We start from the raw sequence: 27,126 nt of genomic DNA on the forward strand, positions 1-27,126 counted from the left end.
AGTTGAAAGAGCTCATACCTACTGGCTACTCTTTTCCCACAAAGATAGTAGATAATGTCTTTGGAATGGAGGAAATAGGACTGATTAAAGTAGTAACTAGTTGGAAAAGCTTCTGAGGAAAATGGGAACAGTTTTTTTTTTTTTTCCCCCAAGGGATGAGGAAAAGTGGAGGGATAATTTGATATCTGCTTCACCACAGGCCCCATGACCAACAGCACAGCCACAACAAGATGGCCAGGAAATTCTATGAATGTCAATGTGTCACATTACCCACATGGATCTTCTTAGAAAGCAGTCCCAGAAAGCAGTCCCTTCTATCTACCTCTATACTTACACCGATATTTTTACCTGTCTTTAATATCCTTTCCCTCTTCCTATGAATATGCTCAAGTCTTACTCATCCTAAAAAAATAACTTTTTGTTTCCATGCAGCTACAATCTTTTCTCCTCATTCCCTAAATTTTTGAAAAGTAATACTTATTCTCTCTCTCCTTTTTTAAAAAAAATGTTTTTATTTATTTTTGAGAGAGACGGAGTGTGAGTGGGGAAGCGGCAGAGAGAGAGGGAGGCAGAATCCGAAGCAGCCTCCAGGCCTGACACGGGGCTAGAACTCACAAACCATGAGATCATGACCTGAGCTGATGTCAGAAGCTTAAGTGACTGAGCCACCCAGGTGCCCCTCTTCTTTTACTTACTTTCCATTCATTCTCTCATCCACTGCTCTTTGGTTTTGGCTCCAATGATATTGAAGTAGCTTTTACAAAGGTCACTATCATCTAGTTACAAAGAACTGTAGCCCTTTTTCTTAACCTCCCTCCTTTCTGGCATTTCTGAAAGCTTTTGGACCCACTGACAATTCCCTCCTTTGAAACACTGCCATCCTCTGGCTCTGAACATAGCAATCAGAATCACCATAAAAAAGAAGACACAATGCAAAATTGTGGCCTGAATCCAGACACTGCACTTTCCCCATGGTGTGGTGTTGGAGAAGTTATTTGGCCTCTCTACACCTCATTTTACGCAGCTACAAAATACCCACTTAGAGTATTACCTTCAGAACTCAATCATTCAAAACTTAAACATCAAATGCCAACTATGGACCAGGTACTCTCTTGAGTGCCTGGGATACATTAACGGAAGAAGAAAACGACAAAAACTCCTGCATTGTTTAGCTGGGAAAGGGATACAATAAAGAATAAATGTATTAAATATGATAATAAATATAATAAATATGTACATGGTATAGTATGTTAAAAGGTGATAATGATGTAGAAAAATAAAAACTAGGGAGGGGATTAAAAGATTCACAGTGGTGAATGGATTAAAATTTTCAATAAGTAGGCCAAGGTAGGCTTTATTGAGAAAATGACATTTGAGGATCACCTGGGTGGCTCAGTCAGTTAAGCATATGACTCTTGGTTTTGGCTCTGGACATGATCTCAAGGATTGTGAGTTTGAGCCCCACATAGGGCTCCGCGCTGACAGTGTGGAGCCTGCTTGACATTCTCTCACTCCCCCTCTCTATGCCCCTCGCCTGCTCCCTCTCTCTGTCTCTCTCTCAAAAATAATAAATAAATAAACTTAAAAAAGAAAAGAAAATTATATTTGAGCACAAACTTTGGAGGGAAGGGAATTAATTATGTAGAAATTTGATAAATAAGTGTTCATGGCAGAAGAAACAGACTGTATAAAAGTCAGCAGGAGATGAATTCAGAGAGTTAAGGAAGAGTGGAGTGTGTCCTGGCAGGTCATTTGAGGACATTGTCTTTTATTTAGAATGAAATTTGAAAACCTATCAGGGTCTTGAGTGAGAGGTGACATAATCTCTAAATGCTGTAACAGGCCTATGTAGTTCATGTGCAAAGAACACATGAGCAGACTCCAAAACCCAGGAAGCTATTGCAACAATCTTAGTGAAAGATGATGCTCGTACATATCAGAAAGATTGTGACAAGTTGGGGGAAAGTGGTAAGAAGTAACTGGGCTACAGACAGATTCTGAAGGTAGAAATTCAAGTATTTTCTAATTTGATTGGCTGTAAGAGGAACAGAAAAGAAATGTACCATCCCAAGGTTGGTCTTGGCCTGAGCAACTGAAAATGAAGTTTTCATTTTCTGTAGTGGAAAAGACTAGCACAGGGAATGAATGTCTCATCATGAAATTTTTATATCAAAATACTCTGCTGTGCTTTAAATTTGCCTCTTTCTTAGACAACTACTCATCTCCTTCCTTATCACAGTGTTGTAGCATTCTGGAGTAAATTCATACACAAACTTTTATTTCTTTTTATATTTATAACTGCTTTTTTTAGAAATGTTCCCTATGTAATAGATGAGATGACTAAGGCTCAAAAGAGCTATGAGATTAACCTAGGCTTTAAGAATGAATTATACAATAGAACATGGAGTGTTTTGTCTCTTTGTCTGGTTAACTGTAGATCATACAGTGCTTTCTAAGAATTGGGACAGTGAAAGATAACTTCAAGACCATGCAGTCCAAACCCTCTACATTATACTCAAAGAAACTAACTCAGACAATCTAAGCGACCTACTTTGAGTCATCCTGCTTTTGCTTTTGAAATCTCCTAGACATTCCCAAAGACTTTGGATTGAGACTCCATCCTGGTATGCTGAATGACTAATGTACTACATTTTTTAATCAGAAAATCCCCAGTGGTATTAGGAAGGAAACCAGAAAACAATAATGTCCTAAATGCCAAATGAAGAAAGTGTGTGGTGTATGAGAGAGGGCACTCTACTTCACCAAATGCTGCTGAGCAAGAAGGATGAGACCTGGAATTGGCCATTGGCTTTAGCAAATGACGACCACTGGGGACCCAGACAAGAGCAGTTAGCGCATACTGGTAAAAGCAAAAGCCTGACTTGAGAGGCCAAACATGAAGAAAGGAGAAAACTTGAGGGCAGCAACAAGTTTATTACAAATTGGAGCCTAAAAACAAAATCAAAAGAAAGTATTTCTCTCTCTCTTATTTAAAAATGGGAATCAGTGGAGCAGATTTGTAAGCTAATGGAATACCCTAGTAGAAAGGAAAGAAATATTGGTGATATAGGAGATAGAGGTAAAAATTGTGGGGCTAAGGCCCTTGACTGTGCAAAAGAGAGAAAACCTAGTGGCCAAGGAGAGATTGACATTAGAATGAGATGTGTGAAGTTCTTCTATATAACAGGTTAGAGAATAAACTATGCAGATACAAAGGCTGCTAGGCGAGAAGATAAAGGAAGTCTATGGATGTTCCTCTGAGTTCTTCTAAGTACACAGTGATGTGGGAAATAGTTCAAAAGCAGAAAGTGAAGATAAGGGAGAAGAAATTGTATGTTAGAGGAGAGGGTAAGTGGAAGAGTGAATGAGTTAGGCAAAGACAACATGATTGTCAGGTAAATTAAAACGTGGACTTGATGTGCCTAGTCCAGAGCTATGAGAGTGTCCACAGTTCAAAGTGGGTACCCCAGCCATAGGACCAAAGGTCCCCTGTGTGTTGAACAAGTGGTAGCTATTATTACTGTGTTATTCAAAAACACTCTCTCCCTTAACAGAGGCATTAGAGAAGACTGAATTACCTGCCCTAAAATCATTTGACATATTTTTTAGGCAGAAATTTAAGAATTTCCTCTTTAATATCCAATTACTTGGCATTTCTATAATCCTTTATATTTGCAAATTGCTCCACAGTCATGCTTATTATATATGCTTCACCATATCCCAGACTTACACAGAGAATAAAATCAAGTTAAGTAAATCAGTGGAGGCACAATGCTTTGTTCAGCCAGTACTTGGCAGCAGTGAACAGAGAAGAATTACTCATCCTGGATTCAACAGTTTAGAGCAGCATTTCCTCAAAGAATACTCCGTGGACCATTAATCCCAACTGATGTTCCATGAGTCAAGAGTTCTAAGGTCAAATAAGTGTGAAAACTCTACATGGTATATCTAACTCTTGGATTGTCACAATGTGCATTAGCATCTTTGCTTACCCCTAGTGTTAAAGAGAACTGCTTAACTTGCTTAACCTTGCACTTCTGAGGCTTATTTGACCACAAATTCCTTTTTCTTTTTTTTTTTAAAGCTGAGTCCAGTTTTATTGGTGGATGTAGTAGTCATTGATACAGCCAATTCCCATATCCATCCTTCTCTTCTCCCTCTATAACCTAATCCAGCTTTAGCTGTGCACACCGATACTTACACAAAAGGTTATGTTTCCAGCTCCCCTTGCTGCTAGTCTTGGCCACACAACGAAGTTTTAACCAAGGAGGTATAAGCAGAAATGATATGTATAACAACCTAGAAATAGCATTAAAGGTAAGGAGGGATCCTTTCTTTGTGCCACTTCCTTCCTCCTTTCGGCTGGCCAGAAGGCAGAATAAGAGTTTCAGGCTTAGCAGTCAAACCTGTAGAATGCTCATTAAAGAGGAAGAAGCTGGGGGCGCCTGGGTGGCTTAGTCGGTTAAGCGTCCGACTTTTGCTCAGGTCATGATCTCACGGTTCGTGGGTTCGAGCCCCGCATCGGGCTCTGTGCTAACTGCCAGCTCAGAGACTGGAGCTTGTTTCAGTCTGTGACTCCCTCTCTCTCTGACCCTCCCCTGCTCACGCTGTCTCTCTCTCTCTCTCTCCTAGAAATAAATAAAACATTTAAAAAAAAAGAGGAAAAAGCTGTAATACAGCACAAACCCAGCTACTTCATCATTGTGGACCCACCACCACATGGGCCACATAATGCCTACCTCTAACTCTTAAGTGAGAGAGAAATAATTCTTCAATGTTGTACATAGCACTGTTATTTTGTTCTTTCTGTTACTCAAGGCTGAATCAAGCCCTAATGAATACTGTTCAATACCTATCATCATCTCCTAGAACAGCGTTCTTCAGAGGACACTCTCAGAAGTGCTGGTCAGGCACTGAAACTACATGCCTCTTTCCTCCAGCAAGTATATCTTTGTCTGAGTCCACAGACATGGAATCTTCATTTATGTCTGGCATTTCCATCGCCCCCCCCCCCAAAGTATTTGCAAACAAAAGGCAATAGGCTAAATGGAAAGAGCAATGGTTATGTCAAACAATAAATATTCAAGCCCTACCTCTGCTTCTTGACCTTAGGCAAGTACTCTAAAATCTCTACTCCTCAGTTTCTCTGAAGGTGTAGAAGAAATAGTATATTCTCTGCTTCATAGTGTCATTGCAATAATAAAACAGACACCAGAAAAAAAAAATCATAATGTAGCCTGCTACACAAAAGCTCTTACTGTTACTGTTATTCTACTATACCAGAGGGAGCTCTGGTCCAAACCTACTAATGCATAGGCATGCATACCAGAGTTCTCTCACATCATTTCTATAGCTATCACTTTTCTGTGGACAGGTAGAACCAGAGAGCCTCCTTGGTCTCATTCCGATGCAAATTCAAGTACAAATGGCATTCTTAGAATCTCAAGGCTAGGACAGAACCTGTAGGTGACTTTTGAGTCTATGTCTCTATATTAAAGTGAGATCACACCAAACCATCTTGGAATTAGAAATTTACTAGCTTAGAAAGACCTTGAAAGAATAAATTCTAAATCTTTGCCTTCAAGAGAATATTTGAGGGCTTAACAGTTCTCACTATACGAAAAATCACTCCTCAGAATTAAATTTAAATTCCTTACCCTAATTTAAGTCTCGGGCTCTCTTGGGCCTACTTGATAGCCTGCAAAAAGCTGGTACAGTTTGTTCAACATTCACCCTTTATGTTTGACAACAGCTCCTAAGACAATCTTCATGTGAATATTGAGTCTAAAACTCACACTTGCCATGGCAACTGTTGTTTCTATATTTAAAAAAATAAATCATGCGAGATAATCCAACTCCCTGATGAGGACTTTCATGAACATAATACAAGTACTTTATTTCTAAAGTTACGGATATTTAGAAATCTATTTATAAGAAAAGAGACTGGGTAGCAAATTTGCAAATCAAAACATGCTTTACAGCTAAAATTATCATTTCTAAACTAAGTAGCTGAAAAAAAAGACTATTAGTTAAAATAGGTACATACATTATTCAAATGATACAGCCAACATTTTTTAAGCTTAAAATAACTGAAAAATAAACGTCTAATTGATATTCATTTATTCTTGTCACTATATAACCAGAACAGTGCAAACTAGTTTTTGTATGGCATCATTCACAGAAAGAGTGTTCCAACATCCTTTACAAAATTAAAGTAACTCATAATATTAATTTTGTTTGTTTTCAGTTTCTGGGACATGTCTGACATATATTACCAGATATACTCAATTTCAGTTTGCTATTTTTATTGTAAATCTTGATGAAGGGTGTTAGCCCTGCACTCAACAAAATTCATTAAATGATTGATTTTCTTAAACCAATATGAATTTAGCCTAGTAAAATGGAGTTACTTAAAAACATTAATTAAATGTCTGTGTGTGCTTATCAGCCCCGATCCCCTGTACACTATGTAACTGCATAACTCTACAGAACTGGTAGTCTCCATGTGTCTCTATTGGCAGATTTACCTTTATAAGATCTGAAATGCCAAGAAAGTAGTTGGAGTTAGAAGTAGGAAAAGGGAAGCTATGAGGGGGAGTGTCTCTTTGGCAAAGTCAATTTTTATATATAAGGGTATTGTGGAAATAAGAGTGAGTTTTCTCACTGTGTTAGATTAGAATCAAAGTGTCTTATCAGTTTTTAATATAAATAAGAATAGATAGATACAGAAATAAATACATATATGCCTATATGCATAGGTGAGTTTATATACATATATTGCCCAGGTATGTCCACTTAGAAAGTCTGAGTAGCAAAACTGCTCCAGTAGTAATGAGAATATCTAACTTCCAGATTTTAGTTTCAGAATACTTTCCTTCAATTAAAAACAAACAAACAAACAAAAAGAAACAAAAGGCAAAAGAAAACAAACAAGCAAACAAAAACAGAGCTCTTTGAGGAATAGTGGATTCCAGGGCTGATATAGGAAAAATATCAGATAATCCTGGAATATGCTGTGGTATGAAAAAGAAAGGAAATGCTAGAAAATGCTGAGAACACATTAAAGAACAACTTGAAGAATTTCAATGGCTAAATTTGAGTAAATCTGAACCATGAAATCACCAATGTATTCGATTATAATCCATACTCCATAGTGATGTAAGTAGGTAACCGTATAAATACATATTGAGAAAGGATGGCTTTTATTACAGTCAATAAAATGCAGATGGAATGATGAAAATAGAAAATCACTGTTAGGCAAATACTACAGTAATGGTTATTATAAGCAAGAGTCACAGATGGATGCTAAAATTAGTAGGTAAAAATATGATAAGAAACAGGATATTTGTGTCATTTCAAAATATCTCCTCACAAGACATTTATTAATTACAAATGAAGAAATAACCATCTAGTGGAGAAACATGGCAGACCCTACCTTAAGCAAGTGAAAAAAATTGGAATTGCATAAGATATCATGAATTCTTTTTTCTTTTTTAATATTTTTATTTATTTCTATGAGAGAGAGAGACAGCGTGAGCAGGGGAGGGTCAGAGAGAGAGGAAGTCACAGACTGAAACAGGCTCCAGGCTCTGAGCTGGCAGTCAGCACAGAGCCCGACGCGGGGCTCGAACCCACGAACCGCGAGATCATGACCTAAGCGAAAGTCGGACGCTTAACCGACTAAGCCACCCAGGCGCCCCAAGATATCATGAATTCTTAATACTATATCTCCTGATATGATAGACTGGGAAGGTTATAACATTACTTCTGTGATATTCTTGCCAAAAAATGCATAACTTGAATTTAATCATGAGGAAACATCAGATAAACCCAAATCAAGTGACATTATACAAAATAACGGGTCCCTGCTCTTCAAAATGTCAAGGTCACAAAAGACAAACTAAGACAGAAAAATTATAATAGATTTGAGAAGGCTAACAAAATATAACAACTTAAGGCAAAGTAGGATTCTGGATTAAATCTTGGACTAGAAAAGTGGTATTAGTGGTAAAACTGGGAAAATTCAAAGTCTCTAGATTAGTTAATGATATTATTGATTAATGTTTACTTTTGCTGTCATTAATTTTATCATGATTATGCAAGATGTTAACGTTAGGAGAAGTTAATAGTGTATAAAAGCTCTCTCTTTTTTGCAACTTTTAGTAAGTGTAAGATGATTTCAAATTAAAAGTTAATTTAAAATAAGTGCAACCTCCATCCCCATCCCTATGAGCTTCAGGGGACAATATTTTACCTTAGTGTTGTGGTTATGTATTGCTGTGAAGTAAACTACTCCAATCTTAGTGACATAAAACAACATTTATTATTATGTCTCACTTTCAGGGGTTTTAATCTGAAATCACCTGATACATGCTAAAGTTGCAAAAATAGCACAGAGAGCTTTTATATACCATTCACCAAATTCTGTTAATGCTAATTCGTTATATAACCATAATACAATTTATGAGCTAAAAAATGAACAGTGATACAATAATACTACTGTTCTTATGTGTCATTGTTCTAGGGGCTGATTGAACTGAACTGGATGGTTCTCACTCAGAGTCCTGCATGTGGTTAAGATCAGGCAGACTGACTCTGGCTAGAGTCATCTGAAGACTACAATTACCATACCTGTAGTATATATCCTGAATTTTGGAAAACACTGATCTTCCTGAACTCTCTCCAACATAAGCATTCTTGATTGTTTATATTCTCTTGCTGCAATCATTGTTCTCTCTCTATCTAATAGCGATATACTCTTGGGGATTCATAAAATTTTTGCCAAAGGCACATTTAATAAAAGCCTGCTATACAAAATATATAAGAAACTCTTTTTTTTTTTAATTTTTTTTAATAGTTTATTGTCAAATTAGTTTCCACATAACACTCAGTGCTCATCCCCACAAGTGTCCTCCTCCATGCCCATCCCCCCCTCCCCCCACATCCATCAGTCCTCAGTTTTTGTCAGCATTCAAGAGTCTCTCATGGTTTGCCTCTCTCCCTTTCCCCCACCATTTCCGCCCTTCTTCTCCCCCTTGTTCCTCCGTCAAGTTCCTCCTAATCCTCCTATACGTGCAAACAAAAATATGGAACGCTTCACGAATTTGCGTGTCATCCTTGCGCAGGGGCCATGCTAATCTTCTCTGTATCGTTCCAATTTTAGTATATGTGCTGCCGAAGCGAGCACTATAAGAAACTCTTAAAGCTCAACGATAAGAAAACATCCCAGGGCGCCTGGGTAGCTCAGTCGATTAAGCCTCTGACTTCAGCTCAGGTCATGATCTCACAGTTCGTGGGTTCAAGCCCCACTTCAGGCTCTGTGCTGACAGCTCAGAGCCTGGAGCTTGTTTCAGATTCTGTCTCCCTCCCTCTCTGCCCCTCTCCTGCTTGCACTCTGTCTTTCTCTCTCTCAAAAATAAATAAACATAAGAAAAAAAAAGAAAACAACCCAATTAAAAATGGCCAATAGACACCTCATCAAAAAGACACACATGAAAAGTAACCATATGAAAAGATGTTCAACATCATGTGTTATTAGGCAATCACATATGAAAATAACAATAACATACCATTACACACCTATTAGAATGGCCAAAATCCAAAACGTTGACAACACTGAATGCTTTTGAGGATGTGGAGTAACATTCACTACTGGTGGGGATGCAAAATGCAAAACAGCCACTTTGGAAGACATTTTGGTGGTTTCTGATAAAAGTAAACATCCTCTTAACATATAATCCTGCAAGAACTCTCCTTAGTACTTACTTACCTAAATGAATTAAAAACTTATATCCACATGAGAATGTGCCCATAGATTTTCGTAGCAACTTTATCCATAGTTATTCATAACTACCTAAATTTGAAAGCAACTAAGATGTCCTTCAGTAAGTGAATGAATACACTGTGGTACATCCAGACAACAGATTATTAATCAATGCTAAAAAGACATGAGCTATCCAGCCACGAAAAGACACATGTAACTAAGTGAAAGAAACCAATCCGAAGAGATGACATACTGAATGATTCTAACTAGGCAACCCTCTGGAAAAGATAAAACTATGGAGACAGTAAAAAGATCAGTGGTTGCCCAGACTAGAATGGAGGGAGGTATGAACAGGCTGAACGCAGAAGATTTTTAAGGCAGTGAAAACTATTCTGCAGACAGTACACTGATAGATACATGTTATTCTATAATTGTCACCCATAACATGTACAACACCAAGTGAACCCTAATGAAAAGAAAAAGAGTGAACCCTAATATAAACTAAGGACTTTGGGTGATTGTAATACATATACCACTTATTGATTGTAATAAATGTACCACCCTAGAGTAGGATGTCAATAATCGGGGAGGTTGTACATGTATGAAGACAAGAGGTATCTATGGGGAACTCTGGGTCCTTCCCCCTCAATTTTGCTGTGAACCTTAAAACTGCTATTAAAAAATAAAGTCTATTAATTAAAAATTTTTTTAAAAAATGGGAAACTATGATATTTTATGGAAATTCTTCTTAAGGAAAGTATAAAAAGTGCCAGCCACAAATGAAAAGACTAATATATCTGATTCATTAAAATAGAAACTTCTGTCAACAAAACACACCATAAACAAAAAAATTATTTTAAAGCTTCAATCTGCAAAAAGATATTTGTAACTCATGCAGGTCCAGAACATATGTAGAAAAAAAATACAAATTATTTGGTAGAAAAGCAGTAAAGAAAAAGAAAAAGAATTCCCAAAGGAGGGTACCCAAATGGCCAACAGAAATAAAATGGGTGCATAACCTCACTAGTATCCAGGAAAACACAAGTTGAAAACCTCAATGAGATAATCATTTCACAGTCACCAATTCGGTGAAAAATTACAAAAGCCTAATATTTGGTGTGGAAGTGGAGAAATACAAAACTTACATCCAGTGAAGGGAGGATAAATTGGCATATCAACTGTAGAGAACAATTTAGCAATATCTAATAAAGCTAAAATGAAAATACTCAGCCATTCTTAGAGATACTTTTTCCCAGGGGACTTAAAAAGTATACGGACATTAAATGTTTATTATGACTTTGTTTAATCTAAATGTCTCCCAGAAGGAAAGGGTAAAGTAAATCATGATATATTTATTCAATGAAGCACTATACAACTGTTAAAAAGATTGGACTAGAATCACATGTATCATCATGGACTACTTGCAGAACAAGAATTGAAAGAAAAGAGTGAGTTATTGAATGATGCGTTATTTGTTTAAATCTAGAAGATATGCAGAATAGTGGTATGTATTATTTGTGAATACATGCAGTTTTAGTTACTGTGTAAAAATCTGGAATGATAAATACTAACTTGGGCTTTTCTCAAGAAAGGAAGGGAGAGTAAATGGATTGGGGAAAGGTACCCAAGGTAGTCTTAACTTTATCTATAAATTTTTATTTCACTTTTTAAATTTAAAGCAAGTAAAACAAAAGGTCTACATTGTATATAACATTCTTTGAAATATTCTGGGTGTCTGGGGGGACTCAAACATTCTTTGAAATATTCTGGGCATTTGGTGACTCAGTCAGTTAGGCATCCGACTTAGACTCATGATCTCATGGTTCGTGGGTTCGAGCCCCGCATTGGGCTCTGTGCTGGCAGCTTGGACTCTGGAGGCTGCTTCAGATTCTGTGTCTCCCTCTCTCTCTGCTCCTCCCCCCCGTCTCTCCCTTAAAAATAAATAAAAATAAATTAAAAAGAAGAGAAATGTTCTGTATGCTTGAAATATGTCTTAATCATGGAGAAATGTGGTAAAATCAAATGATTTAAAAGTCTATTTTCTCTCTGCTCATTATCACCTGTCCTGGCATCGGTGGGACATCGTTCCTGAATTTCACAGTGGGAATAGAGGAAATTCTGTAATAATCTGATTTTGACCAAAGGAAATGGAAGCAGGAACTAAAATCAGGACAAAAATTGGTCAGAAAAGTCGACCAGGAATCCTCCAAACCACCATGAAAATGAAAGAATATCTCAGGCATCACCTTTCACTGTTCAGTAAGAGAGGACACCTGACAGAGCGTGAGTATGCCAACACTGTAGTTTCTTTGGTTCTTACTCCAACTAGTCAGTAGAGGAAATTTGACTCAGGAAGTGAGAGGTAAAATTGTAGAGATGCTATCTGAAAGTGTATGTCATTTTAGTAAACTAGCTTTCATCCTGAAATGAGAAGTTAACAGGAAGCATACCTAAGTGAGAGGCTGAATTAACATGCAGTAATTATGTGCCGTGTGGTTGACGGCAGACGTAGCAACGGCAGAATGAACAGCGTCAGTGCATGATCATCCCAGAATGAAATCACCACCAAGGAAAAGAAAGAGCCAGGTATATTCCAAAGAGAAATGCATTTGAGAAAAAGTAAAAAACGCTTTGATTAGCTTCCCTACTCCTTCCACTTTTATGCTTTTCTTCATACCCCGCAGATTGGTTTATAGATACTCTGAAGCTGAAAGCTGAAAAAGCTTCCCGCATCCTGGTGCTGGAATGAAAAGGTGGAAAAGCCACAATGACTTCAAATGGTATTGTTGCAAACTGCACAGTGCACACCCCCTACTCCCTACAGAGTGAGGCCCAAGAAGGAAGGATACATGGTGTTCTACACGCTTGAGGTTTTGTACAATTTCATTTAAATTATATTTTATGTTTCATCTCTATGTTTCATCAAGTCCTGAAAAGTCACTATCATTTTATCAGCTTTTAAAACCTGGGCTCTCACTTATCTAGGCTTCTGTATTGGTGGTATAATCCCTCCTAGGAGCAACTAAAGCAGTCTCCAGACATCCAGATTAAAAATGTAAAGATTCATGAAAAATCCAGATATTATATGCTTTAATCATAGAAAATATTATATATTAGGGAGGACTTCTAGATAAGTAACTGGGTTTTATTTCATTCCATGTTTGATTTTTTTTTTTTACCTTAACCTATATGGCAGATACATTTTTTCAATGAGAAAATGGACAGCATGGCAGAGAGCAAGTAACTAAGTACTTTTAAGATTATGGACAGTTTCCCAGAGTTTCAGATGTTAAAGAAAAAGTTTACAACATGTGCGGGAAAGAGCATATTAAGGAATTTGAAACATAAAACCTCCTCATATTCAGTCAGCTAGATTTTTCATATTAGTGATTGATTCAAAGGATTTCATTTACATAAAATCATAGGAAACAATTTTCCATGTTCAATTTTTTTAAAGGAGAGGTGTTTTTTTAATGTGTGAGTTCTTCATTTACTCAACAATTTTACCTTAAATATTTTCTAGTGATTTACCAAGATAAAAAAATGAGAAGAAATGAACTAAAAAAAAAGATTATAGGCAGTTATTTTCCCAAGAGCTCATTTCTTGAGATGTCTTCTACAAGCCGAAAGCATGTTGGGTGCATCACAAAATTCACGAGAAGCCTTTATATCTGAAACAATGGAACACTTACAGCATGCTATCTTATATTGTTGGTTATTTTGCAGCTTCCACAGGAAAATCATAAAAAACGTCTATAGTACTGATATTTGAACTAGTTGAGCCCTTCTCATTCACCACAACCCTGAAGAATGAACTAAGGAATTATACTTACAGTCCCTATATTCCCTGCCTCATACATATTACCTTCTGATTGTTACAGGTCCCAAGAATACAGACCAGAGGCACCTGGGTGGCTCAGCCAGTTAAGTGTCTGACTCTTGATTTCGACTCTCAATAAATAAATAAACTTAAAAGAAAAAAAAGAATACAGACCCTATCATTGCATTAGTTTTCTGCTCTTAGTGGAGTGCCACCAGGCACTACAAATGGTGTCTACAAATAAATTTTCCACACTTCACAGATGCAGAAGGTAAGATTCAGAGGGGCTTGCACGAGGTAGAAAGGCAAATCCCAAGCTTGGTGACTGTAGCAGTGCCCTGGCACCTCACCCTGGCCTGTGTTATGGTATGAGGGCCCCTAACACAAGACTCTCTGGTAGGCAGCTTCCTGTGAAGACTGTACATATCTCATGTTCCTCAAATGAAAGATGGCTCAGAGAGAGGGAAACTTAATCAATAGGACACAAAGTGGCAAAACACCATTTGCTGATAGTGATAACATCCTGTGTAGGTAAACTAATGATGACATATCTGACTGATGCCTTACTTCCCAAAACTGCTAAAAAGGGTAATTTTCTATTCCTACATGATTAAAATCCCTTGAGATCCATTTGTGCTTAATGTAATCTAAGACCAAAAATGAACATTGCTCCCTGCCGCATATACTTGGATGCATTTGCCCTTCAGGAGGATTATGTTAACAGACATCCTTCAGGAGATTCTGTGTCAATTAAGAGAAAGCAACCTTAACTGTGATTATGAATATTTAAACCAGGTGTGATTTCCTGGCTGTGTTTAGCCAAATCTCCTGCAGACCCTTTCTATACAGCACCTCTTGGTTCAGTCTAGTTAGTTTGGCATACATTACAGTTAACTGGGGCTCAGCAAGCTTCCAATAGGATCTTGTCAGTGCAATTTTACACAATGGGTGGGCATGTGTGTTCTGCATATTAGGAAAGCTCTTTGCCAACCCAACAAGTTTTTTATTCTGAATTCATTTAAAGCTTCAAATGAAGTTCCAAGGGTAGCATCAGAGAGGGAGAAGTTAACAATGACAGTCACGGTTCTCAGAATATCTTGGCTTCGTCAACCAAACCATTTAGGCAGTAAACTGCCTCTACTATGCTCTATTTCTACTTCTTGCTTTCATGATGACGATTTATATGAGTAAGGGTCTGATTATTTTTATTAATGGAAAAAAATTTATTGCTTTTTACTGCATATAAATGAAACACCTATGAGTGGAGGAATTAACTCCCATTTCTTACTTTTACATTTTGCATTGTTTGAACTTTTAAATAGCATGTGCTACCTGAATAATTTTATATATTAATGAAATGATTTTTAAAATAATGGACATTTTCCCAAATAAGCAAACATAAATAATACTTGCTTGTTTTTCAATATACAGACAATAACAAAATATACAAAATAGAAAGTAACTATTGTCTACAGATATCAACTGATATATTACATATTTATTTTAATTTTTTAATGTTTATTTATTTTTGAAAGAGAGAGACAGAGTGCAAATAGGGAAGGGGCAGGAAGAGAGGGAGACACAGAATCCAAGGCAGGCTCCAGGCTCGGAGCTATCAGCACAGCACAGAGCCTGACACAGGGCTGGAACCCATGAACTATGAGATGCTTAACCAACTGACCCACTCAGGTGCCCCAAGTTAGATATTTATTTAAATTAAATTGTGAAAATACTTTTAACTTGGTTAATACAGTTTTGTTATATATTTCTTTCTCTTAATAATATAGAATGATCATCTTTCCATATGAATGTATAAATTTCTGAAAGATTATTTTTAATAGCTTCAAGATATTCCATTACGGGCATGTCCTAAATAGTCTTTAACCAATCCCCTAATTATATACACTTAGTTTGCTTCCAATTCCTCAGCATTATAAATAATACTACATAAATATTTATGCATTTCTCTGATCAAATCCTTATTATAAAGAAGTTGTAAAGGATGTAGATTTTAAGGCCCTCACATATATTACAGGAGTGTCATGTAAAAGGTTGAACCCATTTGTATTCCTACCCACTGTAAAGTTACCATCCATTTATAATGGTTCTCCTATTTCACAATAAAAATAAAAGAAAAATAATTGGTTTTAAATTAATGAAAACAGAAGATAGACAATCAAGGGTACTGACACCAGTAGTAGCCTTCGGAGAAAGGAAAGAACTAACTACAATTTGTTGAGAACCCACGATGGTCCAGTCACTACGCAAAATGTTGACATAAGGCATTCCATCCAGTCTGTTATAACGACCCTAGGAAACAGGTACAGATATATTATTATCTCCATGTTACAGAGAAAGTAATTGAGGTTCATGAAGGCTAAAGGAAACCTAGACAGTAAGTTTCAGCCCTGACAGACAGGCATATTTGTCTGACATCATGTTCTTTTGCTGTCCAGATTTCCCACTCTTTAACATGTTTGTGACACATGACCCTGACGAGTTCCATGTAATAATGTAAGTACTCCTGGTCTCAGGATAAGCACTGGGTGTTACATGTAAGGGATGGATCACTGGATTCTACTCTTGAAAGCATTATTGCACTATATGCTAACTGTTATAGACTCTAAATCTAAAGTTCCCCCTTGACCAGCAAGAGAGCAGATGCAGGATTAAAAACGGGAGATGGATAATGTCCAGGAAAAGACAAGAGCCCCAAATAAGCGTTCTTGCCCCATATTTATTAAGATCAGAAGGCTTACAAATGTGATGGGCATGCACAAAGAGACAATGAATCAGTGAGCATTAACTCATGGGCATGAGGGAAAGGGGGTTTTGAATATATATGGTGTTTGGAGTTTGGATCAATATAAAACAAAATCCTGGCACCGGATAGATAGGCAAATGGTTGTTAATGGCAGACAGGAGGCATTGTGTCTGTTTATCTTATCTAGGGGATAAGACAGATAGGGCAAGTAACCTCAGGGTTAACAAGGCATCTTTTCTTTTGTTAATCAGCTCCACTCTGGGCAGCATCACTCACAGTGCAGAGGCCTATAGCCCTATTTATCTGCTTACCTAATTTGGTCCTTCCTTCCTATGAAAGCAGCTTTCTGCTATAGTACTAAGTTGGGGGGTGCTTTCGCCCTGACTGCCTAATCTTGCTTACCTCATATACTTTTGTAGTGGGGGCCTTTGCCCCCTCCTCTATTCTGGGGGCCTTTGTCCCCCTCCCTTCACTATATTCTGGGGGGCCTATTCTTGTCTAACTAGCTTGGGTAAGAGCATCCTATGGCTTTGTAATTCTTTATGCCTTGCTAACCCATTGGTGCAAGCCCAGGGAATTCCTAAGCTTATTCCCCACAGCTAACTAACTTGGATATAAACAAACAAACAAATAAACAAACACTCCTGGTCTTAAGTCTAGAAGAAATACCTGCTTCAACATTTACATCTTTTATAGGAAAACATAGAAAGCGATTCGGGAGGAGATAAGTATATTATTTTGTAGCATTTTCACATAATCTTTAACTCGGGTCATTCATACTTTATAAAACACGTCAAAGTTTCAGACATAGAAACTTTGAAAAATAGGTTTTAGGAAAGTTATTTTCAGCTACATGTATTTGCCTTAAATTTAAAAAAAAAAACAGAAAACTTTAACTTACTAATGAGTACATACCTTGAGAAATAAATGGCAGAGAACAATAAAAAGCCCAAATGAGAGCAATGCTGGATGCTGGGGAATATGCACTTAAGAACAATAGTGACAACTTCTAATGCATAACTCACATCCCACACGCCCATACAAAAGGCAAATCTTAAGTAATAGACTTAACTGTCAATTACACTATCTGTTCTCACATTTAGTGTGAATGAAACTGGAGCCACAGGAGAAGAATGCACATAATTTTCGTTAGAAACAAATGGGTGACTTCATTTGTTCCAACTTTTAAAATTCCTTTTGTTGCCTACACTTTCAGATGTTTTTTGATGTTGGACTTTAACCATAAGGCCATCATTTCTTCAAAGAAAATTATCCCCTTAAAATACTCAATGCACTATCATGGCAAAATGTATAAATTTAAAGTTTCCTACAAAAATAATTACTCCTTAACTTGGCATTTTAATTTTTTAACATTTTACTTATTTTTGAGAGAGAGAGAGACAGGATACGAGCAGGGAAGGGGCAGAGAGAGAGAGAGAGAGTGAGAGAGAGAGACAGAATCTGAAGTAGGCTTCAATCTCTGAGCTGTCAGCACTGAGCCTGATGTGGGGCTCGAACTCGTGAACTGTGAGATCATGACCCGAGTCTAAGTCAGACACTTAACTGACTGAGCCACCCAGGAGCCCCTAACTTGGCATTTTAATGAAAGAGGCAGAGCAACCAAGATTTTATAAGTTTTTCCTAGTCCCAAAAGTAAGGCAATTACCAATCCTAATTTTTAAATCAGCTGCTTATGAAATCTCCTATTTCTCTTTATTTCAATAATATATTTCCTTCTCCTCCAATGTTGTGACACCCTATTATATTGCATATATTGCAATAAATGCAGTACCCTAATTATTATAGGAAATTCTAGAAATTCATAAAATGTTAATCTTGCTTTTCCCCCCACAACTTCAGTTTGCAAAGTGGCAAAATTAAAGTGAGAAAGGAAGGAAACTAGGAAAATCCTAGCTGATTTACCCTTAGGAGAGAGGATTTTTTTTTCTGTTTGCACATATAAGCCTAAAGAGAAAAACATTTAGGAGCAGAATGATGCTGGCATTCTCATATAATCTGATATTTGAAAAGCAAATCTTCATTCTTATTTGTGCTGTGGGAAATCGTTTTTCCCCATGCTTTGACAAAAGGCATCCTCCAGGATGCTGACATTGATGCACACAGGGTGGCTATCCTCAATCTGAGACCAAGTTCAAAGTGCCCTGGGTCCCCTGCAACACACATACACAGAGTCCCTGCTTTTCTCACCGGAAACCTCTGGGGTGCTCCAAATCATTCACCCTGTGTTCTCACAGGACTCCTCTCAATGGAAGCACTTCCTATAAAATCAATTGCTTCAATCCTCAAAAAGAAATCTCTCTAAATCAACAAATACTTGGAGAGTACGAGATTATTTTTACTGAGGAATCAGGGGTTTTAGATTCCTCCATGTGCAGAATGGCAAGTAAAATGAATGATTTCCCTGCAGATATAAGACACTGCCATTCATTGTCCACACAATTAAAATATAAAAGGTTACGATTATACAGTATTTGATGAATCTCAATTAAAAAGCCACACATAAACTCGGTTTAATGAAATTTGCATTGGTCTGTAAGCATCCTTCAGGTTTCTTAGACACATTGGGAACGTAGTGTCAGCTGCTCCCATGTCTCTGCCTCTGCAGAAGCACTGTTTCCAAGTGTGCAAAGTCTGCCATCACAGGGATATGTAAGAGCAAGGACGCCTGTGCTCTCATTGGCATACAGCGTTCATTACAACTCTGAGACCTGAGGTCTCTCACCAACTCAATTTAAGCAACTTTTATTTACTTTAACCCTTAGAAAAGCCATAAAGAAAGAATAGGTGGCCTTCAGGCTATTTCTAAATGAGCCCAGGGTGATACAACCCCTCATTTCTGCTGGGTAGGGAATCCACTTACTTTTCTACAGAGGGGCTTTCTTTTCCCTTTCCCTTTTATTGACAGCAGCATGGGTCTACTCCTACTGAAATTCAGTCCCGGAGGCATTTTCAATTATGGCAAACAGAAGTTTCTTAACATTCTTTCCATACCATGATCCAAATGCCCTAAAATCCAGTGTGGGACAATGCATGGGTTGGAAGCCGATGTTGTATAAAATTTATATAAGCTTCTTTGCAGCACTCCAAAGATGTAGGACTAGAATATTGAAAATCATGGAGAGGATACACTTAAAATCACTTGGTTGCTTTCCAGGCCATGAAAACTACCTGTGAGCTAGACCTGATATGAACCTTCAAAATGCATGGTCAGTGTTGGATGGTGGGGAGGAACGGAGGAGGAGGCTGGGGACTTGCAGATTCGGGAAGGGAAGGCAATCAGTAGCGTACCTCGTTTTGTGAACAGTTATCACGTCTGGTAAGTAGGAAGTGTTTGAAATATTTTAAAGTTTACATTCAACATTTTATATACTTTAGGAAAGACCATTTCAAAGTGTCTACGCTATACATATGTTAATGAGAAAATAGGAAGAGCAAACCTACAGGTGGGTACTACTGTCATCATACTATTTACAGATTAGGGAATTGAAAGTTTAGGTAGTTTACGCAAGGTCACACAGCTAGTAAACTACTGCTAGAGCTGGGTTCACATCCAGGCATTCTGGCTCCAGAATGTACTGTTTATCACCACATTATACAACCTCTTTCAGTTTTCAGAAAATTTATTTTTGAAGTTTTCAAAATCTTATTTCCCTTTTAAATCACCATACAGAGATATTACCTTGATTTATTCTCAGCTATCCAATCCTTCCCTCCACCTCCATGCTCCCTGACTAGGTTTACCCTAAAGATACGCACATTTAAGTTTTTATTTTCTCAGAGATGATTTTGTAAATAGCGTAAAGTTCTTTGAAAGCCCCAAATAAATGCAAATAAAGTTCTGAGCCAATATTTGATGCACTAGCAAGCTGTGCCAAAGCAATTTTTATCACTATAAAAAGCAAATTTCAGTGGCCCAATGATTCTTTTTTTATTTATTCAATTATTTATTTATAACATCTAGAGCATATGATCTTTTGGGTTAATCGCACAGTTGAAAAGTCTCATAGAGAGTGGAGAGATTAACAGATTGCAGAATTCCAGGAAAGGCCAGGAAACTTGGTAGTTTTCTGCAGAGCAATTTAAAATTCACATCAAAACTGAAGCTCATGACTAGTTAAAGCAGGCAATCTGTTGTCTGGGTTAGAGTTTACAGGCAAAAGCATAAGAACCACCAATAAGCATATCCTCTCTGACTCCAGGGACGTTTCCATATCCTCTAATTGGTGCCATTCTGTACTAATCAATACATCACAAACACCTAATAGTGACTCCTGCAAATCCTGGCCAAACAACTCACACCCTAGAAAGCACTGTAGCCCTGAATATTCATACCCAAGTGCAAATGTTAATTCATGCAGTGCTTGCGTTAAACTGGTCTAATTATCTACTGAAGGAATCTATTAAAGGCATGCTGTCAATCCTAAAGATTGGGTTCAGCAAAGTGAAACTGAATTGGGTGCCTTTTCAGCTAATTACAAAATTCTGCCTGACATGCTTTAAAAATGGCCCCAAAAAGTACACATGGCCAACGTACAGTTCCCCAACACCCACTGCATCTCCTCTTGTCAATCAAGAAAATACTGAACACAATGTTAGAGAAGCACACAGCCTAGGAGACCATGCGTCCTTTCAACACACCTCTTACTGTCTCTTTAAGAAGTGTGGCATGCCACAACCAAAGTTTTTACAAATCTCAAGCTGCCCCTAAATGGTTTGTCATTGTATAGTTTAAGCCAATGGCCAATAACTTTCAAACTCTTAGAAATATTCCTCATTGGCTATGTTTAGTATTCTACACATTTAGCTTTAGAAAAATCTGTTTATAGAACTCTTTTCTTCTTTTGCCTTCAATATCAACCTAAAAATGGAAAGGAAAGTATGATTCTTCCCTTTCTGCCTCTCCTGTTTTCCCTAGGCCTTAAGTTTCACTAGGTCACAGATTTCTAGCAGCTCATACCACACTCATATAACACTGAGTAGACCTCAGAAGTATGACAGCTCGTGATATATCATCTAGATAATGTTCCAAAATATTTGGTGGTGTGGAGCCAACTTACTGTCAAAATCACATTATTTTCCTCTACCTGAAAATGTTCATTATTTCCTGGCCCAGCCAGATTTCCCATATCCTTTCTCCTGACATACCCATACCTTAGGTTTTATACCATGCACATCTCTATTTAGGAGACCTATATAAAAACTGAAATTCAAATAATAACATTGAGCCATCAACTAAGCTGATTTGGCATCAGCACACTCTTATAGAAGCCATGCAGCATTTAAAGAGATTTTACAAAGATTATCTTCAATGATGGATAAGGGATTGATGATTGAATGATTCAGTCAATTCACTATATAATAATTCCTATCTTTTCCTCTTTCTGTCACATCACATGTCCAAAATTTCAGCAAATCTCATTAGCATTACCTTAAAAATCTATCCAGAGTCTCTCTACCTCTCCTGGTACAGCCATGTTCAAGGTACCATCCTCCCTTACCTATAGTACTGCGATGGCTTCAAAACTTGAACCTCTGCTTCCACCTTTGCCTCTCTCTTTGTCTATATAGCCCTTCCACATAGAAGCTATAACATAAAGAAAACATAACAATTAATTCAAAAATATACAAGTCATGCCAAAATGAAATAAATCAATCACAAAATGACAAATACTGTATGATTCCATTTAGATGAAGTATCTAAAATAGTCAAATTCATAGAAACAGAAAGTAGAACAGTGGTTGGCAAGGGCTGGAGGGAGTTGTTCAAGGGTATAAGGTCTCAATTGTGCAAGATGTAAAGGAGCTAGAGATCTGTTGCACAATGATATAAATATAGTTAACGCTACCAAACTATATATATAGAACTGGTACATGATTTTTGTTTTAAATCATGGTAGAGCTTATTTTTCCTCTGCTCAAAATCCTCCCATGACTTCACATGTTATCAACAAAACCCTGAACCTTTTCCTTGGCCCAGTGGACTAAGCATGATTGCCCCCCCCATTACTGTCTATAGTGTCTACACCCCCCCACACCCACCTGCCTGACCTCATCTCCCACTTTCCCATCACTCATTCCCTTCAGCCAAACTGGCCCTCTGCCCTGGTCTTTAACACACCTGGCACACACCTTTGTGAGGCACAATCTTTCCTTCAGAGATACACACTATTCACTTGTTTACTTCACATAGGGCTTGAATCAAAAATCACCTGCCAGTGATGATGCAACCAAAATACCTAAAATTATAACTGTCATTGGGTACCTTTCTCCTGGTTTACTTCTTGTTCCAGCATTTATTAGCACCTGGTCAACTTTTTATTTCTTTCCTGTTTCTTTCAACTAAAAACAGAAACTCCAAGAGATCAAAACTTTTGTTTTGTTCACTGCTGTATCAGTACCCAATGAATATTTATTGAATATTGAATGAATAAATAGCATGAGTTAATGTAATTGGAGGTAACTGAACAATAAAGGGAAATAAATTTCATTAATTTTTTTGGTGTTTACCTTATTCCTGACTCCATTTCCTAAGGATGCTCACCTTAACTCAATATTATTTCATTAAAGTGGAAAAATTATTTATGGAGATTAAGAAATATGTTAATATATGAAGTACAATGGTGTTTTGTATAGTTTTTGATGTTGCATATTCTTTTTCATTCTTCTGAGATAACAATACACCCAAAAGACATCAGATGATAGGAGCAGTGTGCTTCTCAAAGCTGTCCTGTAGCACAAGTGTTTAGTGGTCTCATGTCTACAAAGTAGTCATAAATTACAGGCTGATTCACATACACACACACACAAAACCTGTGTGTTGTCGAAAGCTGAACTTATTAACGCAGGCCTGTAATCCTGAATGTTGATATGAAATGGTGCCAAGAGGCCTGTAAGGATAAAGAAAAAAAAAGTAGAAAGGTAAATAAAGAGGAGAAACTGTTCAGAAAACTGGAGCAAAATGTAGAGACAAAAGAACACTAAATCCACAGCAGGGAGGTAAATCAGAGCCTCTTTATATTGCTATGAAAAAAGTCAGAAATGCAATATCAGAAGTTAAATAAGGCCATTCATAAGAGAATATCTGTAGCATATTTCCAACCTACTGTGGAAGTAAAATTCATGAATAATATTAAAGGTATTTACATGATCCACTGTTCTCCTGAATAGTGTTTGCCTAATATAATAAGACCCAGATTGCTTGAGCAAAATACAAATTTGGGGTTTTAAGACTTAAACCTGGCTGCCCATGTTATTCAGAAAAGGAGATGAACTTTCTGTTAATATAATAGTTTACATCAATATTATTACTTTATTCCATATATGTTATAGGCTATGGTGATTAAATTAATACTCTGTAGTAATTATACTGTATGACCCTTAACTGAGATTCTATTCTCCTTTTCGAGTATACCTTGGTGTTAGCTTCATTTTTAAAAAAAAGTCTTTTTAAATGTTTTTAGTGTTTACTTTTTGAGAAACAGAGTACAAGCAGGGGAGGGGCAGAGAAGGAAGGAGACCCAGAATCTAGAACAGGGTCCAGGCTCCAAGCTGTCAGCACAGAGCTGGACACGGGGCTGAACCCATGAACCGTGAAATCATGACCCGAGCAGAAGCTCAACCAACTGAGACACCCAGGTGCCCCTTAAAAAAAAAGTCTTAAAATTCAAATTTAACTTAAACAATTCCAAATTTCCTTTGAAAAGTAAGTAGCATATGAGATAATACAGTCTATCCTAAAGAAAACAGAATATTCTTTAATAAACGAAAATCTAACTAAAAATTAACTCCTTTCCAATTTTTCTAAAGTCATTTTTAAAAACATGTATCTCATTTCCTTCCAACTCTTAAAAGTTGACAGAATTGAATTTACAAATGCAAAAAGCAAATTCTTTTTTTATAAGTTTTTTTTGTGTTTTTTTAATGTTTATTTATTTTGAAAGAGAGAGAGAACAAGAAGGGGAGGGGCAGAGAGAGAGGGAGAGAAAATCCCAAGCAGGCTCCAAGCTGTTAGCACAGAGCCCAAGGCAGGGTTCAATCTCACAAACCATGAGATTATGACCTGAGCCAAAACCAAGAGTTGGACGCTTAACCAGCTAGTCACCCAAGTACCCCCAAAATGCAAATTCTTAAAGCTAAGGAACTTTTTTCTTCTTTTTTTTCCCCCATCTTCTCTCAGCATCATATATTTATATAAGATGTCTTGCGGGGAGTGGGGGGGAGGATGGGGAAAAAAAACAAAAACAAAAGCAAAAAGCAAAGACTCTGTTATTAATATCAGAGCTTTCAAGCAGTAACATGTCTCTAAAGCTCTATGAATGAGGCTAGTTTGCCTTTATAATTTACCTGTATTTTATCTTTTACCATGGACCTTATCTCCAGATAGGGTCTCCTGGGAGTAATTTAGATGCTTTCCCTGGAAGGCTTATTTCACTCTTTATTAACCTCATTAGCTTGACTGAACTAAGTAAGGCAAGTATTTGATGGACTTTTTTTTTTTTTTTTAACCATGCCTTCCTACTACCCCAAACACAGGATAGTAGAACTTGTTCTGGCCAACAGTGAGTCCATGTGCCAGTTCTGAGCTAAGGCTCCAAAAGGCCTAATCTATTCTGTTCTCTCTCCTGAAACCTTGTCACCAGGATGTGAACAAGCCCAAGCTAGATGGCTAGGTGGTGAGACATATCTGGCATGGTTATTTCTATCACCTCAACCAGCAACCAGCACACAGCCAGACATGAGTAAGGCTATTTTAGGTGAAGCAGCCTCTAGCTGATCTGCCAGATTTCCACAGACGTGTGAGATAACCCAGCTGAGATCAGCTGAGCCTGGTCCAGATCAGCAGAACTGTCAAGCTGACTCACAGACTCATGAGAAATAATACAAGTGTATTCTTTTGAGGCACTGAGATTGAGAAAGCTTATTGCACAGTAATAAATACACGGTTGTAGTGATAGATAACCGATATAGGGCAGTGGATACAACATTTGCAGATGCATAAGGAGCCATGGCTTTCTCTACTTGTAATATGCAACTACACCTGTATCATTTGAGCTATATATACATTTCAGTGTTTAAAATAAAGTAAATAAAATGTCATCACCAAAATGTAATAAAATAAATGCAAGCTCCCAGGACTATGTTTTATTTTGTCGTTTCTACTTTGTTCACTGATGTGGCCGAAGCATCAAGAAGTGTGACTGGCATAGAGTAGGTACTGAAAAAACTTTTTTGATTGAAAAACTAAATGCCTTTAACCAAATATTTATTCATTGATCTCTGAATGGATAGTTAACACCTTAGAAAAAGCATTTAAATGGATTCCAAAAAAGTGGGTATAGTCCAACAAACTAGAAGGCTGTAGTGACACTCCAGATATGCCAGATGAGATCTTGAACCGGGGTGGTGACAGCAAGAAGTGAAGAAGAAAGATACATCAATTTGAACTCATTAAGGGGGCTGAGCTTGTACCCAAAATGTGTGTAAAAACGCATTCTCTAGAATCCTTTCATATATCCTTTCAAAATGAAAATGTGATAGAATTTCTAAATTCATGTATTCTCAGGCTAATGATGGAAAATATACCAGCCATCTCCTTTTGACATTACAGCTGAATTAGACAGTGCTACCATGAAGGTAGACAAAGACAGGGACTGGGGATGCAGCATGGAAATTTTCCTGGAAAACAAAACAAAACAAAACAAAAGCAAAAACAAAAAGTACGTGATCCAATGCTGAGGACAAAAGAAATACTCAAATAAAGGATCAAGTGAAAGTTGTGTCAGGGAGGAAATTCAGCAAACATCTAGAACTGAGGCAAGAGAGAGCATGGCAAATCCTAGGAATTGCAAATAATTCAGTGTGGTTGGAATAAAGCTCCAGAAAGGAAGTGAGCCAAGAGAGGAAGAAGTAATCAGGAATCAGTCCATTAAAACTATATGTAGAGAAATAGTTGGGGAGAGGGAGGGAGGCAAACCATGAGAGACTCTTGAATGCTGAGAACAAACTGAGGGCAGATGGGTTGGGGGGAGGGGATGGGGGGTGATAGGCATGGAGGAGGGCACTTGCGGGGATGAGCACTGGGTGTTATATGGAAACCAACTTGACAATAAACTATTAAAAATGCATATTATGCAAATATATATGATATGTGATATAATAAGATATATGATAAAGTAAAAAATAACAGAAGGAAAACATAAAATTATTTTTTAATTTCTCTGTGCAAACAGAGACACTGATTAACATGTGGATAACTTAAACAGTTTCTTTTATAATTGCTCATTTTAATATACTGTATGGTGTCAGTGTGAATATGTCTAAATTTTACTGTATCGTATGATGATACTCTTTAATTTAACCATGTTATAGTGATTGTAAATCACTTTGTTTGTAAAAACAAAGCAAAACAAAGCAAACCTATATATAGACAGAGACCTTGATAGATTTTCAGGTTTATTGTTAAGCTGTGAGGAACTTATGAGGGGTCTTAAGCAAAGCAAAGCAATGACATATGAGGTTTAGAATTTAGAGTTATCCTCTTGAGGGGTACCTGGGTGGGTCAGTCAGATGAGTGTTCAACTTCAGCTCAGGTCGTGATCTCATGGTTCATGAGTTCAGGCCCCACATCAGTCTCTGTGCTGACAGCTCTCTGTGCTGTCAGTTCTGTGCTGACAGGCCTGGAGCCTGCTTCAGGTTCTGTGTCAAGGGAACACAAGGGAAATGTTAGGTGCCTGAACAAATGTAGTAGCACTGGAGATC

General features: G+C 37.4%; 1 long non-coding RNA gene and 1 other non-coding gene across 2 annotated transcripts in view; both read right to left on the reverse strand.

Moving 5' to 3' along the window:
* Positions 1–27,126, reverse strand: part of LOC144240573 (uncharacterized) — an 80,450-nt gene that overhangs the window by 20,574 nt on the left and 32,750 nt on the right. Inside the window, exon 2 of the long non-coding RNA XR_013337762.1 lies at positions 26,918–27,063. This is a non-coding gene — a long non-coding RNA (uncharacterized LOC144240573). The remainder of the gene's footprint in view (positions 1–26,917; positions 27,064–27,126) is intronic.
* Positions 9,081–9,187, reverse strand: LOC144240605 (U6 spliceosomal RNA). The gene has a single exon (XR_013337775.1). It is a non-coding gene; the product is annotated as a U6 spliceosomal RNA (small nuclear RNA).

The sequence above is a fragment of the Crocuta crocuta genome, unplaced genomic scaffold, assembly GCF_008692635.1.
Source record: "Crocuta crocuta isolate KB4526 unplaced genomic scaffold, BGI_CrCroc_1.0 scaffold6, whole genome shotgun sequence".
Taxonomy (NCBI): domain Eukaryota; kingdom Metazoa; phylum Chordata; class Mammalia; order Carnivora; family Hyaenidae; genus Crocuta; species Crocuta crocuta.